Source organism: Camelus bactrianus, chromosome 18 (assembly GCF_048773025.1).
Source record: "Camelus bactrianus isolate YW-2024 breed Bactrian camel chromosome 18, ASM4877302v1, whole genome shotgun sequence".
In the NCBI taxonomy this organism is placed as follows: domain Eukaryota; kingdom Metazoa; phylum Chordata; class Mammalia; order Artiodactyla; family Camelidae; genus Camelus; species Camelus bactrianus.
The window spans coordinates 1,985,632-2,011,339 of NC_133556.1; the positions used below are offsets into that span (position 1 = coordinate 1,985,632).

General features: G+C 48.7%; 1 protein-coding gene across 2 annotated transcripts in view; it reads right to left on the reverse strand.

Moving 5' to 3' along the window:
• CARD11 (caspase recruitment domain family member 11) overlaps positions 1-25,708 on the reverse strand; it is a 95,501-nt gene that overhangs the window by 53,672 nt on the left and 16,121 nt on the right. The window lies entirely within an intron of this gene.

Sequence of the window (25,708 nt, forward strand, 5' to 3'; positions counted from 1 at the left end):
ACTCCCTTTCTTTTCCAAAAAAAAAAAAAAAAAAAAAAAAAAAAATCAGTGTGATCAGTAAGCTACCTGCATCTTAAGTATCCAGTTTAATGAGTTTTGAAAAGAAGACATCCCGTCACCAAAACCCAAATCAAAAAACGGAGCGGTCCTTTCCCTCCTGCCCACCCCCCCCCCCCAGCAGGCGCGCCTGTGCTTGCTATCAGCCTGGCCGCCTCCTGGATCGCAGGACAGCCGAGCAGCACCGCTAGCGCTCTCTGGGGCCTGGCTTGTGTCGCCGGGCACTTGGAGGTGCGTCCGCAGCGCCTTGTCCCTGTCCGTCCCCTGACGTTGGACCTTGGATTATCCATTCACCTGCTGACGGACAGCTGGGCTGTTGCCCCAACCTGACTACTGGGACACCCTTGTATGAATCTCTGGAGGAGGCGGGGTGTACGTCGTCCTGTCTTTTGAGTGAAGGATTGCTGGGTCACACGGCAGGTGCATGCTTTGTAGGAAACGGCCACTCCCTTTCCCAGAGTGGCGCTACCATCCTGCCTTCCTGCCAGCAGTGGACAGTTCAGCCCTCGTCAGCGCTTGGCGGTCAGGTTTTCTACCTCAGGCTGACTCGCCGACTAGTGACACTGTTCCCCTACTCGGCACACCCGTGACTTCCCGCCTCCCACCCACCCCTCCCTCCCACGGGACCCCCATCCCTTTACACGCCCCACGTGTCCTGGGCTGAATAACATCCCTCAAAAGCCTGTCTGTCCAGAACTTCAGGGTGGACCACTTTTTGGAAAGAAAGTCTTTGCAGATGTAGGTAAGATGAAGTCTTCCTGGATTAGGGCAGGCCCTAAATCCAACAACATACAGAGACGAGGAAAGACAGCCCCGTGATGATGGAGGCAGAGACGGAGACACGGACCCCTGGAGCCACCAGAAATGGGGAGCGGCAGGGAAGGGTCCCAGAGCCTCTGGAGGCAGCACAGCCCTGCCTTGACTTCACCTTGATTTCAGACCTCTGGCCCGACTGTGAGGGAACACGTTTGTTTTAACCCATCCAGCTCATGGGAATTTGTTATAGCAGCTTCAGGAAACAAACACACCCACTAACATCTCCCAGTCAAACTCCTATCCAGCCTCAAAGGCCCCCCTCAGCAAAGCCTCCTCCTCTGAGAAGCCCTCCCTGACTGCCCTCATCTCATGTGTCTCCTCCCCACTAGGCACCTGCAGACAGGACCCCCAGTGGCTATGGGCAGGACTCTGTGGCCACCACTGATCAACTGCATCACCCTGGGCAAGTCAGGGGCTAGCAGGACACAGATGTTCTAAAGCTGGGTCTGGGGAGAGTGTGATAAAGGGCCAACCTGCAAAGATGTGGTGGTGGTGCTGTCCCCTGGGGCTGCCACCACTGGAGTTCCCGCTGGACTGAAGGGCCGGAGGAAGGCAGGAGTGGGCACTGCAGCCCCCAGTCACCCCCAGGGAGGGCCCAGGGGACTAACTGCCCAACCTCCGTCCTCCCTGTGCTGTCCATCGGCCAAACCCGACTAGAAGCCAAAGTCAGGGAACCACGGACGGGGTCACTGAGCTCAGCCTCTGGGCACAGCAGGTGGGGGTGTGTCTGCAGGGCACAGGGAGGCCTTCAGCACATTCCGAGTGCTGGGTTTCTCCTCTGTCGCGTGGAGACAATGACAGTGCCAACCTTGCAGGGGAGCGTGAGGACGAGGAGCTGCTGCTTGGAGACGACAGGCCAGCAGCTGCCCCTGGAGCGCGTGGGGCCCAGTGGCTGTGTGCTCTCCGTCACGGACGCCCGCCCGGCTCTGCTCAGCCTCCCAGCCTCCTCCCCAGGGGCAGAGCTTCCCGCTTCTCCTGGTCATCCTCCCACGTTCTAGGTGCTTTAGAGCACAACTGCTGCCCTGAACTGAAATGAGGAAGCAGCAGTGAGCCGCATCCTCGCTGGGCAGGGGCCAGCCTCAGCAGGATCTCTTGGAGGTGATGGGTCTTCCTTTTTCTCAGCCTCTGATTCTGAGAGCCGTCCCCCACGGAGAGGAGCCCTGCTGAGACGCACCTCCTGTGATTCTCCTGGACGTCCCGAAAACAAGGCTCCGAGAAGTTGCAGGAGTTCTTCGAGGTCACACGGTGGCTTAGTCCCCGGGGATTATACATGAAACCACCACCGAAGCGGCGGCTTAAACAGCCCAGGGCTAACTTCCCCCAGTCCTGGAGATGGTGAGGTGGGAAGCCCCATAAAAAGACTGGCAGGACCCCCAAGCAGGGTCACTACTCTCCTGCCAGCACCATCTGGTTCCCTGGCTCAGAGGCTCTCTCTCACTTTTTGCCTCTGAAACGGCTTACCCCTAAAATTCTATTGGTTCCCTGAGCTCACTTCTGATTGGTTATTTCCTTCACTCCTGATTGGTTATTACTCTCACTCCTGATTGGCCCATTCCCCTCACTCCTGATTGGTTATTTGTCTCACTCCTGACCGGTCTATTTCTACAAAGCTTGTTCCTGGTTGGTCAACTTCTGTTATACTTTATTTGCATATGATGTTGCAAAGTGTAAAACTGGCAGCCTATAAAGGCCTGTGTAAACTTACAGGTGGGGTCCCAAGCTTGGAGTGTTAACTCTTCTGTGCGCATTTGTGTAATAAACCTGAGTTCTCCAATCCTACAAGTGCTGCTTGGTCTCTTGCACGAATCCAGGTTGCTGTCACAACTGAGCTGCAACACTGAGCTGAAACACACTTTTCTGCAATAGTGGGGCGTCCATGATCAGGGTGCTGGCGATGGGGGGACGTCTGGTGAGGCCGCTTCCAGCTCTGTCCTCGCGCCGAGTGCTTGTGGAAGGAGGGAGTACTCTGGCATCTCTTGTTCTCGGACACTGTCTACCCCTCCTCGGAGAGGCCCACCTCTGCCTCCCAACCCATCATGGGTTTGGGCTTACACACGTTAATTCTGGGGGCACAGCGTTCAGCCCACAACACACACGTGGTGGGAGGTGCTTAGGGTCTGGCTGTGCAAGGATGAAAGGGGCACACACCGCTCCCCCCACAGGGTCAGGGCCCCCTGTGACCCACTGTGCTGTCAGCGTCACTCAGATGTTATTGGCAAGTGACGGCTCTCGGAGCCAGTTGATGGGAGGGAAGCCCGGCTTGAAGATTCGGTCTCGTGTGATCAGAGCACAAGGTTACGGAGTTTCAGAGCTGGGAGGGGTCCCGGGTGCAGTTTCAGCACCAACACGTCACAGCTGAGGGACTGGAGAGACCCGAGGGGAAGCAGAGGGCTCGCTGAATTACAACCATCCGTGGATGGCCCAGGGCCTGCAGGGCCCTCCGCTTGCGTCCTCTCCAGTTGCTTCACAGCAGCCGCCCTGGGGAACAGGACCCTTTGCACTCCGCGTGGCAGAATAGGGTCTGGAGATGGCAGCACTGAACGCAGGGAGTGCGGGGAGGAGCAGGGACCGACCCTGGTCTTCACACAGCCCTGCAAGATGACCCCTCCATCAACTGCACCTTCCTTTCCTTCCCTGGAAGAAAGTGACTCTTCTGAGCTCAGGTAGGACAGACGGCGGTGATGACATAGGGAAGCTTAAATCTGCCAAAAGCAAGCAGAGGGCAGCTGCCTAGTCCGGGGGGGATTTCAAGGAGAATGATGTCCAGCCATGTCCCAGGGTGGGGCCAGGCACCCTCAAAGTCCCTTCTGATGCTGCAACACCTATTGTCAGAGGGACCAAGCATAGACAGCAGACTTTTCCATGAGCAGAAGGAGCCGAATTCTCCCGGACAGCTGCCAAGAAGAGGCCACGGTGGAAAGGGTGCCCCGAAAGCCCTCGGAGAAGCAGTAGTGACTGAGTCACATGTCAAAGGAAGTAGCATCTGAGAGCTTCCTGCACACACACCCAGCGAGGTTTGAGTCTGAGATTGTGGGCGAAGGTTTCTCTAGTGCAGCAAGAAGGGAAAGAGAACAAAACAGCGGCCCTGCAATAAAGCTGGCCCTGCGGGAGCTCGGTGACCCTGGCGACGAGACACCGCGGACGTGGACAGGAGGCTTTGGTGCACGAAGCCCGTCCCAGAGCCCCGACTGTCCGGCTGAGGACTTCAGTTCAACCTCCTCCCAGTGCTGTTTTATTTACCTCCGCCTTGAAACCGTGGTTCTAAACATTGCAGGCCCTTCACTGCTGACTCAGCTGCCGGAGCCAAAACTCATAAAATACTATTTCCAAAAGGTCCAGTGATTTTATTTTCTGATCATAAATATGAAATTTAATTAGCAGCTTGCAGCTAATGAAGTGGCCATGGCGCTGGAGATGTGGAGAGGGGACAAGAACGTCCCCGTAAAGCAGAACCCACCACCTGCTCACCCTCCCCCGCCCTCTGCCCCTCACACCGCGAGGCCTGGGGAGGGGCAGCCTCCGGCTGGGGAGGGTCAGGGCCAGGCGTTCACGCAGGCAGAGAGTCGAATGTGGCTCTGGCTCAGATGTCCCCTCCCTGGGCTGGTGGGAAGTTCCCAGGCACGCTGGCCCCGTGGCCCCGTCAGAGGCCCGGCTCTGTCTCCACAGCAGAAGGAATGGGGTGGGAAGAAAAAAAGTCTCTGCCAAGAAGCCGAGAAGAACCACTAGAGCTTAGAAAGACCCCAGTTACCCTCCTTGGTGCTGGGCATCCCTGGTGAGCGGCTTATTGATAGCCACACTTTACAGAACACACCAGACCTACATCCACCCTGTCCCTCCAACTACCCCTGCCCTGGTACCCAGAAATGATCCATAAACAGTTTATCTGTAAACTGGAAATAATCATGCCCACAGCTGGCAGAATTTTAGTGATGACTAAACACATTTCTAGACACTTGCCTGGAATACAGTAGGTGCTCAATAAATGAGAGCTTTCATTAACATCATCCTCGGGTGAGTTCATTAGTTAAACCCAAAGCCCAGAACTCACTAAGGATTGAAGTCCTACGGAGAAGAAATGCGCTGATCCAAGTGCTCTAATCAGGGAGCTGAAGTTAAAACACAACGGTTAATTTCCTAAACGTGGTGGGGAAGAAACCCAACCCAGTCCACGGGGTTGGAGGTGAAATAACGCTAACATCAGAGTGTGTTCCGTGTGCAGTGTCTGAAGTCCAAGTACGTGTGGGTGCTGTGACACGTGTCCTTTACACCCGCAGAGGTCGCAGCCATGCACGCACCCCACACGCGAACAGGGGAGCGGGTGCACGGACTCCCCGAACATGAATACCCGTCAGACATGAGAAAGGGCCACACTCCCTCCCGACGGGATCTGCAGCGTCCAACTCCAGGCTCAGTTTGCACTCAAGGCATGGGGGACTACAGTCCAGAAAAAAGGTTACGGCAGAAGGCAACAGAGTTTGAGGGTGGTTTTTCTTGCTTATTGTTTTTAAACTGAAGATTGTTGCCATTCTGCTGGCGTGTGGGCTCCTGAACAAGCAGGAAGAACGGGTGTTTTGGCCCCTGGGGGCTCCACGGGGAATTCCCCTGGGTCAGGGGCGAGCTGTCTGAGATGCTGGAGGCTGACCCCTCTCAGGTGCACCTGTCAGTCCCAGCGGGTGCGGCCAGCTTCGAGAACGGAACGTTCCAGGTAAACGAAGCTTGGGAAAATCAAGCCCGCTTCTCTTCACCGACTGGGTTTGGCGCTGTGGTCTCCCCCGTGCCACCAGCACCCGCGGGTTCCCCAGCGAGGGGCTCCCCTTGGATCGGGGAAGGACAAGCCTGACGCCACATGAGATCTGCTCCTTTGGCTCTAACCCCGTGCTCTGTTTCCTGCTCTTCTCCACGGAGGGATTAACGTTTAGCGGGAGGAAAAACTGATCCTCGGCTGGGGAACCCCGTGCGGGCCTGGCTGCAGAGCCGGTTCTCAGTAAGTCTGCCCTGACTCACCCGACACCCGCTTCCGTTTCCAGGCAGGAGGGCCCCGCTCTCTCCACCAAGTGCTGGAGAGTCCTTATGCCTCTTTAACCCGGTCGCATCATGCGCCTCTCCCAGGAAAGGCACGGGGAGGGGAACTGAGAGCCACCGCCGCCTTCTCAAAACCGCCCCCCGCCCCCGGGATGCAGAGATTCCCGGCCCTAGTGACCCGCGGGGACTGGCCGGGCCCCACGCCCGCTCAGGCCCGTCTAGCTCCAGGTCGCGGTCTCGGCTCTGGCCGCGTGTAACGGGTCACCTCTTCTACGAACACCTGCTTGGGAAGAGTGAGAACAGCTCTTCCTGACTGAGGACTTTCAGACGCCAGGGACCCGCGCGCGCGCGCCGGCGGGGAGGCGGGCAGAGCTGGCCTGGGGAAGCGGGGCCTCGAGGACGCGGGGAGGGGCGGGCTGTGCGCGGGGCGCCCCGCGGGCGGGGCTCGGAGGCCCGCAGAAGCGCGCACAGGTGCCCCGTCAGAAGTGCCGAGCGCCCTGCCGGCAACTGCGCCGCTCAGCTCGGGCTGCCGTCGCAGAGCACCCGGCACGGGCAGCAGAGACCCAGACGCAGCCTCTCCCACGGCTCTGGAGGCCGGACGGCCGAGGGCAAGGTGCCGGCAGGGTCCTTCCTCGTGGGGCCTCCCTGCGCTTGCAGACGGCCGGGGTCCCGCAGCGTCCGCACGGCCGTGTCCGCACGTGGCCACTCCTCCGTGTGTGTGCCTTCCTGCTGACTCCTCCTCTTGTCCTTAGGACGGTAGTCCTACTGGACCAGGGCCCCACCCTTAGCACCTCATTTAATCCTAATTACATCCTTAAAGGCCCCGTCTCCAAATACAGTCATACTGAGGCTGTAAGGCACGGACGTGTGAATTCAGTCCATAACGGTAATTAAGCATCACGCCTCTCCTCTGCACACGACAAGATGTATGAACCAAGACAGACTTTTTTAAACACAGGAGACTTCACTGATAACACCCAAATGAACACAATCCTTTAAGACAGTCTTTTCAACAATGCCACGACCGCTCAGCACAGTAGGTGGAACTTTCTCTGAAATGCTCTCAGTGATTTTAGAAGCCACGGTCCAGAGCTTGGAAGACAATCGCAAAGAGCAAGCCCTCCAGTCATTGTGTGTGTGTGACCCTGGAAAAGGTACAGGACCCACACGATAGCCCTGCCTGGGCGCTTCAGCCATGCCCCTGCATTGGCCTGCGCTGCTCCCTGGGTCTGGAGCGTCTGTCCTAGCTGTCTGTCTGGCACACTCCTACACACCCGTCAGGGCCCGGTGCCGCCACTGTCTGAACCCCCTCGCAGCAGTGTCCCCCAAACCCTGACTTTCAGAGCAGCGCTTGCCACCACCGGGTTGTGCTTGGCCCATGTGTCTCCTCCATTCAAGCATTTGTCCTCGAGACAGGAGATCCGCCTTTTCACCAGTGGAACCAAGGCCTTCATCGATCAATTGCCCTCCCTTCCCTGCTCTGTGATCCCTACTAAATCCTTGTCTCAGGGACTGCTTTGGGGGAACCCAGATGGAGCCATGATCTGGAACAGCAGACAGAGCTGAGCTCAAATCTCAGCTCCGATGAAGGCTCGCTGGAGCTTGCTGGATTCAAACCAAACAACACACACAAGGCCCTACCCCCAGTCCTTAAACCAGCACCTCCGGGAGACGGACACACACCATTTCTCAGCGAGAAGAAAGCCTTGTGGCCCAGCCCATGTGGGAAGGTGGTGCCAGGCCCTGGGCTGGTGCAGGGTGGGACCACGACTTACTGTAGGCTTGTGTCAACTCAGATACAGTCTTGAGACCAGGAGGCCCACAGCAGGGAAGACCCCTCCCTGCGCTGTGAGAAACAAGCTTCCCGGAGCCGTGACCCCCACACACAACAGCTCCTGGGGGCTGCGAACAGGACGGCGGTCTAGGTCCGGGCTCTCAGCTCACGCCGTACAGTGAAAAGACGGGGTTATTTTTGTTTCTATGCAGAATCAAGCTGACACGGTCCAATTTTACCCAAGAAAGATCAAAAGGGAAGTTGTACCGCACAGGGAACTATATTCAACCTCTTACAATAACTTTTAATGAAAAAGAATACAAAAACGAACATATGAATGTATATGCATGTATATGCGTGCCTGGGACATGGTTCTGCACACCAGAAATGGACACACTGAAACCGACTACACTTCAATATAGAAAGTAAATAAATAATAAAAATTAAAATTAAAATAAAAAAAAAGAAGTTGGAACTTGGAGCTGTAGTAAGGGCTCTGTGTTGGCTGCTAGTTCTCTGAAAGGGAACCTGTGGCAGTTTTAAAATACGACCCCAATTCTCTGCCACACCTCCCACCTCTGGGCAGGGCCTACATCCCCTCCCTGGGGTCGGGGCTGTGCAGTGACTTCATCCACAAGAAGAAGCAGGGTGACGCAAGCCCGTGCCGGGACGCAGGCAGCGAGAAACTGGCAGCTTCCACGGCCTGTCACCCTTCACACCCAGCCACCATGCTGGGAGGGTGCAGAGTCCGCTGTCCAGAGGCCCGTGTGGAGAGGAATGGAGGTTCCCGGTCCTCAGGCCCAGCTTCCAGCCGACAGCCTTGCGAGTGTGCCCTCTTGGAGGAGCGGATTCCAGCCAAGCTCAGCCCAGACTGCACATTCATGGGCCAAACAAATGATCGCTGTTGTTTAAAGTCACTACACTTTGGAGTACGCAAACACACTTAACCTGGACACCAGCTCTGTGGCATCAGGCAGACGCTGAACTTCTCCAGGTCTCAGTGTCCTCAACGGTAAAGAGAGTAGGATTCAAAGATTTCCAGCATAGCTTTCAGCTCAAATGTTACACTGCATTCTTTTAACATGAATAATCTTTTTCCTGGTTTTATCAGACGCCCTTTCTCCAGTTTACTAAAAAATTCCTTGTACATACAAGAACACTGTCAGTGCTTCGCAGACACCCACGTCTCCCTGTCTGTCCCAGGGGTCTTGTTTGACGCCGCCTCTAATGCAGGCGGCCAGAGGCAGGGCCTGGGAACCCGCATATAAATGCTAATGCTGCACCGCCGACAGCGTTTTGAGTGGCAAGGCCTTTGTCCCTTTGTCGGTCACCAATAGCAGCCACTAGCCACGGAACTGAACAAGGAAAGGCAATATCTCATTTAATCCTTATGACAGCTCTATGAGGAAGGCTTTAGAATTATATGCATTTGACAGATTGGAGACTCAGCACATACATAAGTCAGGCGACCTGTCCGAGGTCACAGTGAGTGAGTCTGAATCTAGGTCAGCTCACAGATGCACATTGCCCGGTCATCCTCTTTTAAACACCAGGTGACATGAGATTAACTGTTTTGGGGTTTTTTTTGGGGGGGGTTTAATCACCCCTTTCGTGCCTGCAGCTAGCCAGCTGGGGTGACAGTCCATCACGGAAGGACAGAAGGGGGGACGCGAGAACACATCAAGAATAACAAAACAGAGTTACCAAAGATAGAGGTGACTTTTTCAGGTTTCCTATCCCCAGCCGTGATTAATTCACAGCTTTTTACATGCTAATGTTTCCCTGCCTTCTGCCAGTAATAAATAACCAATATGCCTTAATACCTAGTTATTACTCATCCCTTTCAGATATTTGGATTTTGATTCTTCGCTGCAGTTCAATCACATTGAATTTCTTTAACCAGGACAGCTCCATTAAGAGTCCCCTCCAAGGACATCCCGGGAGGGCAGAGACAGTAATGGATAGCGGGTGACAAGGGAGAGAGGGGAGCGGAGACACGAAATATTAGCAGCCATGGGGAAAAGAAGGGGAGACAGTAATAAAAACACCACCAAACCACATGTAAGTAACGTTAAGGTCATGACACAGACCAATAAAACCAAGAAACTTACATTTGCAGCTGACGCGCCGTTTGTAATGCGCCTCCCTTCGCCCGTTTCCTCACAGAAACGTGGGTCGCTTCCCCACTGTCCCCACGTGGAGCTCCCCTCTTACTCTGGAAGGAACTGACGATGGCCCACCAGCCCTGACTGTGCATTCTAGAAGGTTCCCTGGAGCTTCCTTCATCTTCTCTTCCTCAAACTGGTGTTTTTTTTTTTTTTAATTATAGTCAGTTACAGTGTGTCAATTTCTGGTGTACAGCATAATGTCTCAGTCATGCATATGTGTACATGTATTCATTTTCATATTTTTTTCCATTAAAGGTTATTACAAAATATTGAATATAGTTCCCTGTGCTCTACAGAAGAAATTTGTTTTTTAATCTATTTTTGTATATAATGGTTAATATTGGCAACTCTCAAATGTATCCCTTCCCATCCTCTTTCCTCTGGTACCATAAGATTGTTTATTATGTCTGTGAGTGTTTCTGTTTTGTAGATGAGTTCATTAGTGTCCTCTTTCTTCTTCTTTTTTTTCTTTTCTTTTTTAGATTCTACATATGAGTGATATTGTATGGTATTTCTCTTTCTCTTTCTGGCTCACTTCACTTAGAATGACAATCTCCAGATCCATCCATGTTGCTGCAAATGGCATTATTTTATTCTTTTTTATGGCTGAGTAGTATTCCATTGTATGAATAGACCACAGCTTCCTTATCCAGTCATCTGTCAATGGACATCTCAAAGTGGTGTTCAAGCAACAGAGGCCCAACCCTCCAAGCCAAGGCTGGTTAGAACAATCATTTCCTTCTGAAGAAGTTATCCTTCGTTCTAGGACCCCAGAACTCTCTGGCCATCTTGTCCGCCACTCAACACATGGAAACTCACATCATCCTTTTGGGCTCGCTGAGGACCAGACATGACAAGCTCTCTCCATTCTCCCCTGTGGCCACTTTAAGAACGCAAGCCTCACTCCTATGGTCCCTGGTGCTGCACCCTCCCTGGTGGCCCCCAGGGCCTCCCTTGTCAGTCCTCTGCCTCTTTTCAGGGTCACCTACTCTCTTCACTGCAGGTATCACCTGGGATGCTTCCAGCGCAAGGAGACCTTCCCTGGGGGGCAGTGCTTCTTAACTCTCTGGAGTCCCTTTGGTATCTGGAACCACTTCCGGGATAATGGTTTTAAACACATGAAATAACACACAGTGGATTACAAACTATACTGAAATAGAGTTACCAAATATTTTTAAAATTGTGACTTTCTAATATGTATGCCTTCTTATTAATGCATCAAATAACCTCTAACACGTGGTTTTGAAAGGAGAGGCCAACAACATTCCGAGGTATCTGCAAGAACCACGTGGGAGGTGAAAATACTTGTGATTTCTGTTGGCAACAAATTAAAAGTGTTTCCGACACTACGATGGCCTGTCACCTGAATTCATAATTGAAGGAAATGGCAACTTTTCATGAGGGTTAGTGAAAATAAAGACGTAATTTCTTCCCTCCAAGCTCACGGGGCCCCTGAAGTCTGTCCATAGATCCCTGGCAGGGCCAGGCGTCGGGCCCTGGGCTCCGGGTGAGGAACCCCTGCCCCAGGGTCACACTCCACCCGTTTCCTTGGAAGCACCTGCATAACCACCTGTCTTCCCTGCAGGCCCCCAGAGGCCAGGAACCCCGCCTGCCCCATTCATAGCAGCCGCACGATGCCTGGCAAAGTGCCCGGCAAGTGCAGACGCGTGAGAGCCATGTGCTGAATACACGACCCGGTGCAAGTTCACTTTGCGCACAGCATTTCTGGACGGCTCCTTGAGAAAGGTGGCGAACCCTGGGCTCCCCCCTTTGCCTCTGAGAGCACTCATTCGATCAACGCAGTACTTACATGTTTGTTTATTTTAATTGAGCTCTAATCCACATGTCATAAAACTTACCATTTCAAGTGTACAAGTCAGTGCCTTTTAGTGCAGTCAGTCCCAAGGCTGTGTCACCATCCCTGCCATCTCATTCCAGAACATTTTCATCACGCCTCAAAGGAAACCGCACACCCAGCAGCAGACACTCCGCACCCCTTCTGTCCCCCAGCCCCTGGCAACTGCTAATCTGCTTTGTGTCTCTGTGGATGTCCGCTCTGGGCATTACTTCTTTTATTCAGTTAACGTTTTCCAGGTCCATCCACGCTGTAGCAATGCGTTTCTTGTCATGGCTGAGTAGTATTTTCCGTTGTAGGGACAGACCACATTTTGCACCCACCCGTCTGTCGATGGACATTTGCATCGTTAGCAAATACTTATTTGGCACAAATACAACTCGAGGCAAGCAGGGTCCCTGTCCTCACTGGGCCGGAACAGCAGGCTCTGGGGCCAAATCCATAGACCTGGGACCCTCAGTCTCCCCGCCTATAAAATGGGGGCATATCTTCCTCTTAGGGTGGTAGCGAGGCTTTAGAAAGTGAGTACAAAAATTATACAATAAAAAAATTTAAATTAAAAAAAGTACTTTAAATTGATAAAAACATAGCAGACACTGACTGCTGTACATAAAATGGATAAACAACAAGTTTCTCTTGTATAGCCTGGGGACTATATTCAGTATCTTGTCATCACCTAGAATGAGAAAGAATATGGAAAGGAAGACGTGTGTGTGTATGTACGACTGAAACGTGATGCTGTGCACCAGGAACTGACACAACACAGGAGACTGACTATTATGCTTCAATAAAAAAGAATGCAAAAAAGAAAGTGAACACAAAAAAAGAGCGAATACACGTGAAAGACTTAGAAAAGCGCTTGCCACAGAGTGTGTTCGGGGAGTAGAGACAGTAAGTTGCAACGGTTATGCTGTGCGATTGACGCCAGGAAAGAAACAGGTGCTGACAGAGAGCTGCACAGAGGAGTAGACACTGAGAGGAGGCGGTCAGGGAGCCCAGCATCGGTGTTTATTCAAGACCCAAATGACGAGGAGGAGCCAACTAAGTGAAGCATCAGGGCACCAAGGGTCCTGGCATAAAGGTATGGGAAAAAAGTGGTCCAGGGCAACGATGTCCAATGGGAAGATGTCAGGCATGGATGTGGGCCACAGATGCCACCTTAAATTTTCAAACAGCCACATTAAAGAAAGTCAAAAGAAATAGGTAAAATCAATTTTAACAATGTATTGTATTTCATCTAACAGATCCAAAATATGATCATTTGGACATGCAATCAGTATAAAAAACGTTGATGAGATTGTGTCCTTTTTTTTCTCATTCTCAGACTAAGAAGCTGTTGGAGGGTTTCGGGTCTGAGAGTGACATGATGTGATCCGCATCTGAAACAGACTGAGGAGGCTCAGAGTGGGACAGACTCCGGGGAGACAAGTGCAGAGACGGGGGGACAACCTGGGAGGCAAGGGATGTTGGTGACCTTGGACATCGGATGCTGACCGTGGACGCGGAAGGGCTGACCGTTGTCACGGAGCAAGACGACCTTGTCAGGTACCAGATGGCGGGTGCACGCAAGGCATTATTGTTGTTACCACCCTGAAGGTGTCTTGATACTGGGGACCACGTCTGTTTTGTCCACCCCTCTATCCCCACTGCCTGGCCCAGAGCTCGGCCAACGATGCCCGCCTGCTGATAGAGTCCTACCTGGCTCTAGTCCCCGGGCGTTTGGAGGCCACGTGCTTCGAAGCAGATTGCATGAGCTTCCCTGTGTGGTCTGCTGTTCTCCTGTCTACCTAGTCATCACAGCCTGGCCTATTAATAATGGATCTTTGCCGGAAGGGCCTCTCATTAGCCTTAATCCACTGTCACATCAGCTCAGTGATGCGTTTTTGGTTAAGAGCCCAAAGTCAGGAAGGCACAGGAATGGGTGCCCCACCTACAATCTGCCCCAGAAAGCACTGGGACCTCCTCTCTTCCACTTCTCCAATTACGTCTCCACCCCGGGTCCCTGTGGGGAGAGGCCACATCCCAGGACTCTAGGTCCCAGGCCACCACGAGCTTTCTGCAGAAAGCATGTGCCACGCAGAGACCTGGGCATGGAGTCAGCCAGTCCAGCAAACTCTGCCGTCAGCAGCTGCGTAACTTAGGCGAGGTGCTCCCCATCTATAAAATCGAAATTATGACGTCTGCTCCCCGGTGGCGTGGGGAACTAGCACTTATGAAGCCTTGACTGCGATAGCTTCCATGTCACAATGAGCGTATGTGCGTAACTGCTTCCCCCCTCCCCGGGAAGTGGTATCAATCCCCTCCCCCAAGAAACCCGTCCTCTAGGCGGGGGGACAAACCAAGGTACAGAGCAGCCGGGAAACGGGGGGGACAATCACAGGCTAACTGGCTGGGACTAACAACCAGGCCATCCTGATGGCCACTTCTGATTTTTCATGACAACCTTGAGGGTAAGACGACAGACCCTGGGTTGGCTCTTTCCTGCCACAGGGACTCAAAAGCTGGTGGACAGCGTCGCCTACAGGGTGCCGACTGCAGCTCCATCTTCATGAGCGTTCGCTGAGGGGATGTATAAACCTCGGGCAAGGTCTCAAGTCGGGAAACCCAAGAGCTCATTTCCAGGCCCCGCCGTGTTCGACATGTTTGGCAAAGATGAGAGTGGAGGCATCAAGGAGGATCTCGTCGGACCCGCCGGCCGCGCGGAGCGGGGAGCCGTGGGTCCTGCGGCAAACGCACGCGTCAGCCCGCGGAGGGCCTCGACAGGCGCGCGCAGGCGGCCCGGGCCACGCCGCGGAGCTCAGCGGAGCTGGACGTGGCGCGCGGGCTCCGCCTTACGGCGTGTGCCAGGACAGGCGCGGGCCACCGGCACGGCAGGGGCTGGCGGGGGAAAGGAAACGGAAGCAAAAAACACGGCGGGCTTCTCCGATTAACTTCGTGTTCGAAGTGACACAGCAATGTGACGCGGGTACTTAACAAACATGAAGAAGGGAACCTGTACGTGGTGCCGCTTCTCCCCTTCTGCCCGTCCCCAGCCTGCTGGAGGAGAAATTAGGGAGAGTTTTTTGGTAACCAGAACACTGCAGAGGAAACCTACGTCCAAATGGCAGCAGAAAAGGCCACTTCCAAGCTGGAAAGTGCCAGACACAGGGGTGGCCCCAGGGTGGTGATCTAGCACCCTGCCCGGGACAGGAGCAGCCGGGCTGGCTGACCCGCCGCGAGCCCCTCCACCGGGCAGCAAACCGCGGGGAGACCTTCCTGCAGGTAGGAGCTGTGACTGGGGACCTGCTGTCAGGGAGACAGGGCAGTACCTGGGGTACGGGAGGGGGTGTGCGGGCAAGACCCAGGAGGAACAGGGTCCTCAGAGCCGAGGAAAGGAGCTCTTGGAGCACCTTTCCCCACAATGCACCTGGGATCCCCTTGCCCTCACTGAAGGCTGCCATGAACAGAAGCAGCCGAGGCACGCAGGTTATGGAGAACGGATGTCCAACGGGAACAGTCCCCTCACCAGGAAGCACTAGACATCTGGGGAAAAGTCAACACCACAACAGGGTAACAACCATGCACAACAAACAGCACCTGCACAGTCAGCAGAACAGACCACTGGACCATGCAGACTCAACGTCCCGCGAGCGGTATCGGCTCAGCTGACGGAGATTTCAAAGATCACTGAATCAGAAGGCAGCAGGTGGCCTGAATTCACAGCCTAGACGCAGGCCACGCCTGAGTTACTGGGCTGGGAGACTGAAGGGAGGGAGTCTCCCAGGATCCAGGAGAACGAAGGCTGGACAGAATGCAAGAAAAGTCAAGAGAACGGAAGACAGGTCCAGACGTTCCAACTTTCTCTCGGACGTGAGCCAGAAGGGGAAAATGAAAAGAATGAGGAGGAAGACAATCTCAGAGACATTCTAAGAAATACATTTCCAGAACTGAAAAAGGACACGAGTCCTCAGCTCAAAAGGACACACAGAAAGCCAGGAAGACGCAAGAGAAAAGACCACATCTGTTCACGTTGTGACGAAGTGTCAGGATACGAGACTCACGAGGGAAAAACCCCGGAAGAGACACATTAGCTGCAAAGAAATAGAGTTAGATTGACTAACTGGCAGCACCAGATGGAAGGAGACAATGGGCCATTGTCTTCAAAGCGTCAAGGAGGAGTGATTGTTAAACTAGAACTCTGTATTCAGGTAAACAATGACTCGTGTAAAAAAGGGAAAAAAAAACATATATCACACATGCAAAGACTCAAAATCTTTACCAATCCACAGACCTTAATGAAATAGTCACCAAATGAGGCACATCAGTAAGGAAGAAAGAAATTCTAAGGGGAAGAAACAGGAGCTAAGAAACAATGGTTCCTCCTACACTGCTGGTGGGAATGTAAAAGGTGCAGCCACGATGGAGAAGTCTGGAGAGTCCTTAAAAAACTAAAAATAGATTTACCATGATCCAGCAATCCCACTCCTGGCCATATATCCAGAGGGAACTCTAACTGGAAAAGATACACGCACCCCCATGTTCACAGCAGCACCATTTACAGTAGCCAAGACACGGAAGCAACCTGAATGTCCATCGACAGATGAGTGGATAAAGAAGATGTGGTATATATTCACTATCGAATGTTACTCAGCCATAAAAGGGAATGAAATAATGCCATCTGCAGCAACATAGGTGGATCTAGAGATTATCATATTAAGTGAAGTAAGTCAGAGAAAGACAAATACCATATGATACCACCTATATATGGAATCTAAAAAGAAAAAAAGATAGAAATAAACTTGCTTACAAAACAGAAATAGACTCACAGACATAGAAAACAAACTTACAGTTACCAAAGGGGAAAGGGGGAGGGAGGGTAAATGAGGAGTTTGGGACTAGCAGCACACACTACCACACATAAAGCAGATAAATCACAAAGACCCACTGTGCAGCACAGGGAACTGGACTCAGTATCTTGTGATAACATACGATGGAAAAGAATCTGAAAAAAAAGTGCGTCTAAATCACTTTTCTGTATACCTGAAACTAACACAACATGGTACATCAACTACACTTTAATAAAAGAAGAAAAAATCTCCCTCAAGCAGCCCCTCTGCCGGCCGGCCACAGAAGGCGCGTTCCACAACAGGAGGAGCCTGCCTGCATCACCGCCCAGGGGGCAGCTGCCAAGACAGCATCTGATAGAGAACACCCACACTGAACTCTGAGTTTAAGAAATGTATTATTTTTAAGTCACTAAGATTTGTGGTATTTGTTACATGTGGTAGCTAGCATTAATCATTCAGGTTAATACAGTTGTTTTAAAAATATGCAAAGGTTAGAATGAAAAATAAGAATAAAATAAAATTATGTAAGAGTGAAAAAAAGAAGTAATGGTTCTTGCCTGCTATGATAGGAATTTTGTCCCGCAAATTCATATATTGACAGCCCAACCCCCCTGTACCTCAGAATGTAAGTATCCTTGAAGATAAGGTCTTTAAAGAGGTGATTAAGTTAAAATGAGGCTGTTAGGATGGGGTCCTAATAAGGATGGCAAAAGATGTTCCATGCAAATAGTGACCAAAGAGAGCCGGGGGGGCTACAGTGTTATCAGACAAAATAGAGTCTAAGTGAAAAATGTTACAAGAGACAAAGGAGGGTGTTATATATTGACAAAAGGGTCAATCAATCAACTAAATGTAAGTTATAACTATATATGCATCTGATAACAGTCCCCAAAGCATATGGAGCAAAAATTGACAGACTAAAGGGAGGGACAGAAGCGCTACAATGATAGGTGGAGACTTCAATAATAGACTTCTAAAAACGAACAGAACAACTAGACAGGTGATCAGTAAAAAACAGTGATGAGCAAAGCATTACAAGAAAAAAACAGAACAAAGAAAATGTGATTAATTCTGCAAAGGGCAAGAAGCTTAAAAAATCATGAGAAATTTAAAAAAAAACACAAGACAAGGTATTAAGAATAAGTCCAATGTATCATAAATTACAACAAACATAAAAGGGTTAACAAAAAAAATAGAATTTGAGGGGGAAAATATTAAAAGGAGAGTTTATGTTATTAAGAGGAACTATCGCCTACCATGAGTGTTCAGGTATCTCCCAACACGGCTTTGAAGCACATAAAGCAAAACCAAGAGAAATACAAGAAGAAGTGGGCGAAGATGCTGTCATAGTAAGAGGCTTCATAAAGCCCCTAAGAAGCGGACAAATAAATACGGTTACAGAGGATTAAAAACAATTAACATGTTTGCGCTAATGGATCCACAGAGCTAGCTCTATACTCAGCAAACAGGGAAGAGATATTCTCTCAAAGACACAAGGAAACTTTACAAAAATTCACCATGTATTAGCCACAAAAGAAATTTCAAGCAATAATGAAAAGCAGAAATACCATGTGGCATATTTACTGATGAAATATAAAATTTTATAAAAAATTGCAGAAGAATACCATCCCTAATCTACAGACCAAAGAAATATAAAAATACAAATTAAAAGTTACTTTTAAAGGAACAATAATGAGATCACAAATGGCTAGTACTAATAAGAGAGTTCAGCAAGGTGGCTAAACATGAGATCAACTTACATCTCTCCAGATATTAAAACATATTGAGAAGCAACAGGCCATCAGGGTACAGAAACAGATAATTAGATTAGATCCATGAATAAAAGCCTGGTAAACAACTCACTCATGTGTAGAAATTTAGTGCAGGATTAGGGTGATGTTTCAAATCAACACAGAGAATAAAAGGAGTATTCAAAAAGCTGGGATAATTTGCCAACAATTTGGAGAAGATTATATTCCTACCCTGCCCCTTGGCAGAAATAATCTGCAGATAGATCAATGACTTAAAAATGAAATTATGAATTTCAAAAGTTTTAGAGGAAACAAAATTTAAAATATGCTTATAACCTTGGGATAAGGAAAGCCTTCCTAAGCAAGGCATATATGCTCATGTCATCTGGGAGAAGATGGATGAATTTGAGCGCGTCATAATTTAAACCTTTTGTGTGATGGAAGCCAGTGCAACAAAGTTAAAGTGTACGCTACGTTCCAGGAAAACATCTGTAATATACGAAATAAAGATTAATGTGCAGAACAGCAGTAAGAAAAAGACAAGGAATGTGGTAGCAAAGGAAATTAGGAAAATGAGCCAGCAAGGCAGGGGATTTTATATGGTCAGTAAACATGAAGCAACACTCGGGCTCAGTAATAATCAAGGAAAAAGCTGGAACAGTAAGATTGCATCCTGCACCTGAGTTTCATCAGCTATAAAAGAGGAATGATAGAGGCCCCACCTCACAGGATTGTTTCGGGATTAAATGAGCCAGTATATACAAGAACGCTCTTGGGGCAGTGCCTGGAACACACCCAACCATCTAGAAGCATGAGTTATTATTATCTTTAGCACAGTGCCGCAATCTGGGCGGCTGCAATTGTCAAGCTTGGTTAATATAAGGTTTTTGGCAAGGGTGTGAGGGAAAAAATACTCTCACACCTTCTTGGTGAGAATGTAAATTGGTCCAGCCGATTTTACTGGGCAATTTGGCAATATCCATTAACACATACAATGCATGTACCCTATGCCTGGCAATTCCATGTTAGTACCTAACCTAGAGGCACATTCATGTCTCTGCACAGGAGGCATGTGCAAATAAGAAGAGCAAAGGTGGGAAAGAATCCTAAATGCCCAGCAATAGTCGACTGACTACATCAAACAGGGTACTTTTGTGCCATGGAAGACCTTCTAGGTGTTGATAAGAATAAGGTGGATGTATGTATGCATATGTATGCCTGAAACTTCGTGCTGTACACCAGAAATTGACACAACGTTGTAAACTGACTGTGCTTCAATTAAAGAAAAAAGAATGAGGTGGAGCTTATGCTAACATGGAAAGATCCCTGAGACTTTTTAAAATATATATTTTAAATATATATAATATCGTAGTGTAGTCAGTTTACAATGTTGTGTCAATTTCTGGTATGCAGCACAATGCTTCAGTTCCTATAGGAACACACATGCATTTGTTTTCATATTCTTTTTCATTATAGGTTACTACAAGATATTGAATATAATTCCCTGTGCTGTAACAGTAGAAACTTGTTGTTGATAGATTTTATATACAGTAGTTAGTATCTGCAAATCTTGAACTCCCAGTTTAACCTGTCTCACCCCCTTTCTCCCACCCAGGTAACCATAAGTTTGTTTTCTATGTCTGTGAGTCTGTTTCCGTTTTGTAAGTAAGTTCATTTGTCTTTTTTTCTTTTTAGACTCCACATATAAATGATGTCATATGGCATTTTTCTTTCTCTTTCTTACTTCACTTAGAATGACATCCTTCAGTGGAGAAAGCAAGTTGCAGAACAGTAAGTGCTGTTTGATGCCACTTAGGAAAACAACCACCCCAAAACTAAAATGTGTATTCTGGTAGCTACATACACATGCCTAGAAAGAGGTCCGGAAGGTGGCACACCGCACTGGCAGCCCTGGCTTCCTCAGGGGAGTGTACCAGCACCTCGACGACATGCTTGTAAGGAGAGACTTAACAGCTTTGTCTACATTACTTGAAAAATTTAAAAGAATGCTTTCACATACGAATTTTTTAGAAATAAAATATAAAATATAAAACAACATAAAACAAACCCAAACACCAGTGTAGTCTTGGCTAATTCATAACAGTGGGAGCACAGTGTCTAGGTTTTAAGATGTAACAGCCCCACTGTGTGTCAGTGAACATACTGTCTGTGGAATTGTGTGTCCAATCTGAGCATCACGCTCTATTAGGATACCTCCCAGTTTGCCCAGGACAGCCTTGGTTTATGCCTGTTGCCCTGGTGTAATTATTAACAGTGCCCCTTCTTGCTCTGAAGAATTTCATGGTTTGATTTAAAGAAGCCCCAACCCCCTGAAAACAACAACAACAAAACAACCAAAACCCAAAACAAAAGACTTAGGTAAAAATCTCCCCAGACAGGATCTATATATGGAACAAACATCAATGAAAGAAATCAAAGAAAACCTAAATAAAGGAGGAGACATACCATGTTCATGGATTTAAAAAATCAATATGGTCAAGATGTGAATTCTTGCCAAACTGGTCTTTAGATTTAATCCAATTTCAATAAAAGTCACAGCAGGCCTTTTTTTTTTTTTTAAATATATATAGACAAGCTGATTCTAAAAGTTATATGAAAAGGCAAAGAAACTAGAATAATCAAAACGATTTTGAAAACCTGATTTTGAAACTACTATAAAGCCAGTCATCAACAGAGTATGGTATTGGTGAAGGGGTAGACACACAGATCAAAGGAGCAGAAAAGAGTTCAGAAATAAACCCACAGAAATATGGCCAGATGATTTTTGACAAAAGTTCAAAAGCTACTCAATAGAGGAAAGACAGTCTTTTCAATAAATGGAAATGGAATAATTGACATTCCTAGGCAAAAAAAATGAACTTCAACAAATACATATGCATAAAAGTTAACTCAAAATCGATCATATATTTAAACATAAAGCATATAACTATAAAACTTTAAGAAAAAAAAAATTTGTGACAATGGGTTAGACAAGTTCTTAGACAAGACACCAACAGCACAGTCCATGAAAGGAAAAAATGGACAAATTGGACTTCTTGAAAATTAAAAACTCTGCTCCGCAAAAGGTACTATTAAAAAAAATGAAAAGATGAGCTACTGAGTGGGAGGAAATTTTTGCATATCACCTGTCTGACCAAGAACTTGTATCCAGAATATTAATGGAACTCTCGAAAGTTAGCACTAAGAAAACAAAAAACCCAATTTAAAAATGGACAAAAGACTTGAACACTTTATCAAAAGGGATCTATGGATGCTAAAAAAGCATATGAAAAACATTCAGTGTTGTTAACCACTAGGGAAATGTGGAAGTAAAGCCATGACGAAATACCATGACGCCCCCATGAGCATCCTTGAAATAAAAATCACTGGGGAGCGTGCCGGGCACTGGGGGAGACGTGTGAGCCACTGGGACTCTCACACGTTGCTGATGGGGCTGAGAGATGGCACACACAAGCCACTCTGGAAACAGTCTTGGCAGTTTCTGATAAAGCTAAGTGTAAACGTACCCAGCAAGCCCACTCTTAGGTATTCACCCTAGAAAAACGAGAACTTCTGTTCCCCAAACATAAAGCCCATACACGGATGTTTAGAATAGCTCTCCATCACTGCCCAAACGGAAGCAACCCCAGCGTCCACCGACGGGTGAACAGTCACACCCAGCACACCCACACCGCAGAGCACTGCTGAGCAATAAAAGGCACAAATCGCCGACACTCGCAAAAACACGGGTGAATCTCCAAGGTGTTATGCTGAATGGATGAAGCTAGTCTCAAAAGGCTACAAGCTGAATGACTCCATTTACACGATATTCTTATAAAAGAAGAAATTCCAGTGTCAGAACGCGTCGTGGTTGCCAGGGTTGGGGTGAGGGGAGGGTGTCCTACAAAGGGGCAGCTTGAGAGAACTGTTTGGGACGATGGAGCTGTTCCACATCTGAATGGTGGTGGTGGTGGTCACCTGGATCCATACATGGGCCAAAATTCATAGAACTACACACTGAAGGGAGTCTGTTCTCTATATGTTAATTAAGACCAAAAAAAGTGTCCTGGTTTGGACAAGAAGTTATATGGTCACCCTGACTATCCAGGGAGAAGGCGGAGCTGGGGGCTAACATGCAGACCCAAACCAGGACAGTGGAAGACCTGAGATCACAGACACCGACAAGCATGAGCCTTGCTGTCGGTGAGCCCTGGGCCAGGCGTGGCCCGGAGCCCCTCACAGCTGATGGCTTACTTCAGCTTGTCCGCGAGACACCAGAGTCATCCCCACTGCACAGAAGAGAGGACCCAGAGTTGGGAACCTGGCCCCGTCACAGAGCTCCTGTCGGCAGAGGCCAGACATAAACCCAAGCCGCCCAGCCCCAAAGTCAACAAATGTACTCGCTGAGCCCTGCTGCTCCTTCACCTGCCGCTGCCGGGAAACCAAAGGTGAAAGGAAGCGCTGGTGCCTTCGCGCACAACTGCCGGGCAAGAGAGGGACGGAGGGAAGACGGGGCAGGGCAGGAGGAGGGGCCGCCCCCACCCTGAGCATCGGTCCTGCAGGAGCAGACGCGCCTGCCCGGGCCCCTTCTCGTCAGGTGGCGCCTCTCCTGCAGCGGGGGTCACTAGGCAGTGAGTCTGTCGGGGACACCCTGCAGGGGATTCCCGCTTCACATACAAGGCTGGACTGGACGAAATTTCCTTCTGGCTCTAAGAGTCCATGGTTGCTTCCTTTTTATTGAGGTGAAATTCACATAACATAAAATGAACCATTTTAAGTGTACAATTTAGTGGCATTTAATATATTCACAAGATTGTGCAATCATCACCTTTACCTAATTCCGAGCATTTTCATCACCCTTAAAGGAGACCCCAAATCCATTCAGCAGTCAGGTCCTCCCCCTCAAGCCGCTGGCAAACACTAGCCTGCTTTCTGTCTCATGGAGTTGCCGCTCCTAGACTCCTCGTGTGAGTGTAGTCCTACACCACGTGGTCTTGTGTGCTGGGATACAGTGAAAGTATCCATCACGGCTTCTCCTCACTGTAGCACGCCAGCACTGTACCCTTTTTATGGCTGAGTAACAGTCCGTCGTGTGGAGCCACCACGCTTCGTTTATCCATTCATCCGCTAACGTGTGTGTGCGCTGTTCCCACCTTTTGGCAGTTGTGAATAGTGCTGCTGTGAACATCCGTGTCAGGATTTGTATGAACACCTGGTTCCCGTTCTCTCGGGTACACGCCTGCGAGTGGAATTGCTGGGTCATACGGTAGTCCTCGTTTAACCTTCTGAGGACTCACCTGCCTGTCTTCCTCAGTGGCACACCGTTTTACATGCCCACCACGATTTCTTTTTAACCACAGAATGCAGTGGGAACTCAGAGAAGGCAGGCAGCAGTGCTGAGGAGAAGCCAGGACAGGTTTCTTGGGGCATGAGTGGGATGCCGGACGGGCGGGCTCTGCACAGGTGGTTTAAAAATAATGGAACTAAAGTACTGGACAACAGGGCATGAACTGGCCTGCTCAGGATTTGTTAAGGTTTATTAAATATGAATGTTAAATGTGTCTAGAGTATTCACTAATTGAATGAAAAATAGAGTGTAACTTTCAAACCAGAAGTTGGTGGGTAGGCGGGGGATAGAATTAGGAGGGAAACAAAACAGAAATCCCAATCAATTCTGAAGAAATGAGAAAAAAAAGAAAACCTTAATGGGGACTAGAGAAAGCATAAAATGAGTTTAAACAGAAAGATTGTCCAACTAGAAAAAACAATCCAGCCACAAAAAATAAAATCACGACCAAGTGGGTTTGTCCCAGAAGTACGAGGTTGGTTTCCCTTTAGAAAACGCTGCTACTCATTAACAGGGTAAGGAAAAGCGCCGTGCACAGGCGTGCCTTGTTTCACTGCGCTTCACAGACACTGCGTGTTTCACAAACTGAAGGTCTGTGGCAACAGTGGTCCAGCAAGTTTATTGGCGCCATTTTCCCAACAGCTTTTGCTCACTTCATGTCTCTGTGTCACATTTTGGTAATTCTCATAATATTTCAAACTTTTTCATAACTATTACATTTGTGATAATCTGTGATCAGTGGTCTCTGATGTTACCACTGTGAATTGCAGAAGGCTCAGATGATAGTTAACATTTTTAGCAAGAAAGTGTTTTTAACTTATGGTATGTACTTTTTTTTTTTAAAAGACATAATGCTGTTACACACCACAGGCTACGGCATAGTGTGAGCGTAACTGGGACATGCACTGGGAAACCAATAATTTTGTATGACTTGCTTTACTAAGGTGGGCTGGAGCCAAACCTGCAGTATCTCCCAGCTCTGCCTGTATAGTTACTTCAGTAAGTGTAGAAAAAAGCATTTGATAAAATTTGACATGCATTTGCAATTAAATATAGTGGCAAACTAAGAATGGAAAGGAAATAAATGTTCTTAATCTAATTAAATAAATCCATAAAAATCCTTTAGCGAATGTAACAGTTAAAGGTGAAACTTTGAAAGCTTTTCCTTCAAGATTGAGGCCAAAACATAGATGCTCACTATTCCTGCTATTGTTCAGCGTTTTGTTGGAGATGCTAGTGAGCACAGTAAAAAGTAAATGAAGAAAAGAATAAGAAATGGAAAAGAAGAAAAAAGGCACTGTCATAATTCACAAATGATACTATCTACACAGAAAAATTAAAAAAACATAGGGACAAATTATTAGAATTTAAAAAAGAGTTCAGCATAGTTATGAATACAAGGTTAAATATAAAAAAGATCCACTGTGTTTCTCTACACTAGTAACAAACATAAATGCAAAAATTTAAAAGACATTCTTTATAATAGCAGTAAAAACCATAAAAGACATTTGGAATAAGCTGAACAAAAACGAAGCAGATCGTTATGGAGAAGATTTTACAACTTTATTGAAAGACATTATAGAAGACCTTTATAAATGGGAAGCTAAACCAAGTTCATAGATGAAAAAACGTATTATCATAAAGATGCCAGTTCCCCGCAAATTGATCTACAGATTCAATACAACGGAAATCCCAACAGAATGTTTACTAGAACATGAGAAGCTGGATCTAAAGTAGATAAGAAGAAGCAAAGGACCAAAAGAGGGGAGACACACCTGATAAATAAGGCCAGGTGGACTGGTCCCACCAGGCATTAAGATCTAATGTAAGGCAGTAAGTGGTGAGGATGGCTCCTGTTCCTGCAGGCCATTCTCTTTTCCTCTGGGTGCATGGGCTGAGTTCTTCTCAATGCAATGTGAACAAAAGCACTGTGCTCTGCTTCTGGGCCAGGTCCACAATATGCCTCCCATGTGTGCACCTTTCTGCCCTTCTCCTTCTGCTACCTGGATGCAAACAACTCCGTAGCCTGGGTAGAGTGGGGCACACAATGGAAAGGGCCTGGGTCCCTGAGTGACTGCATGGAGGACAGCTG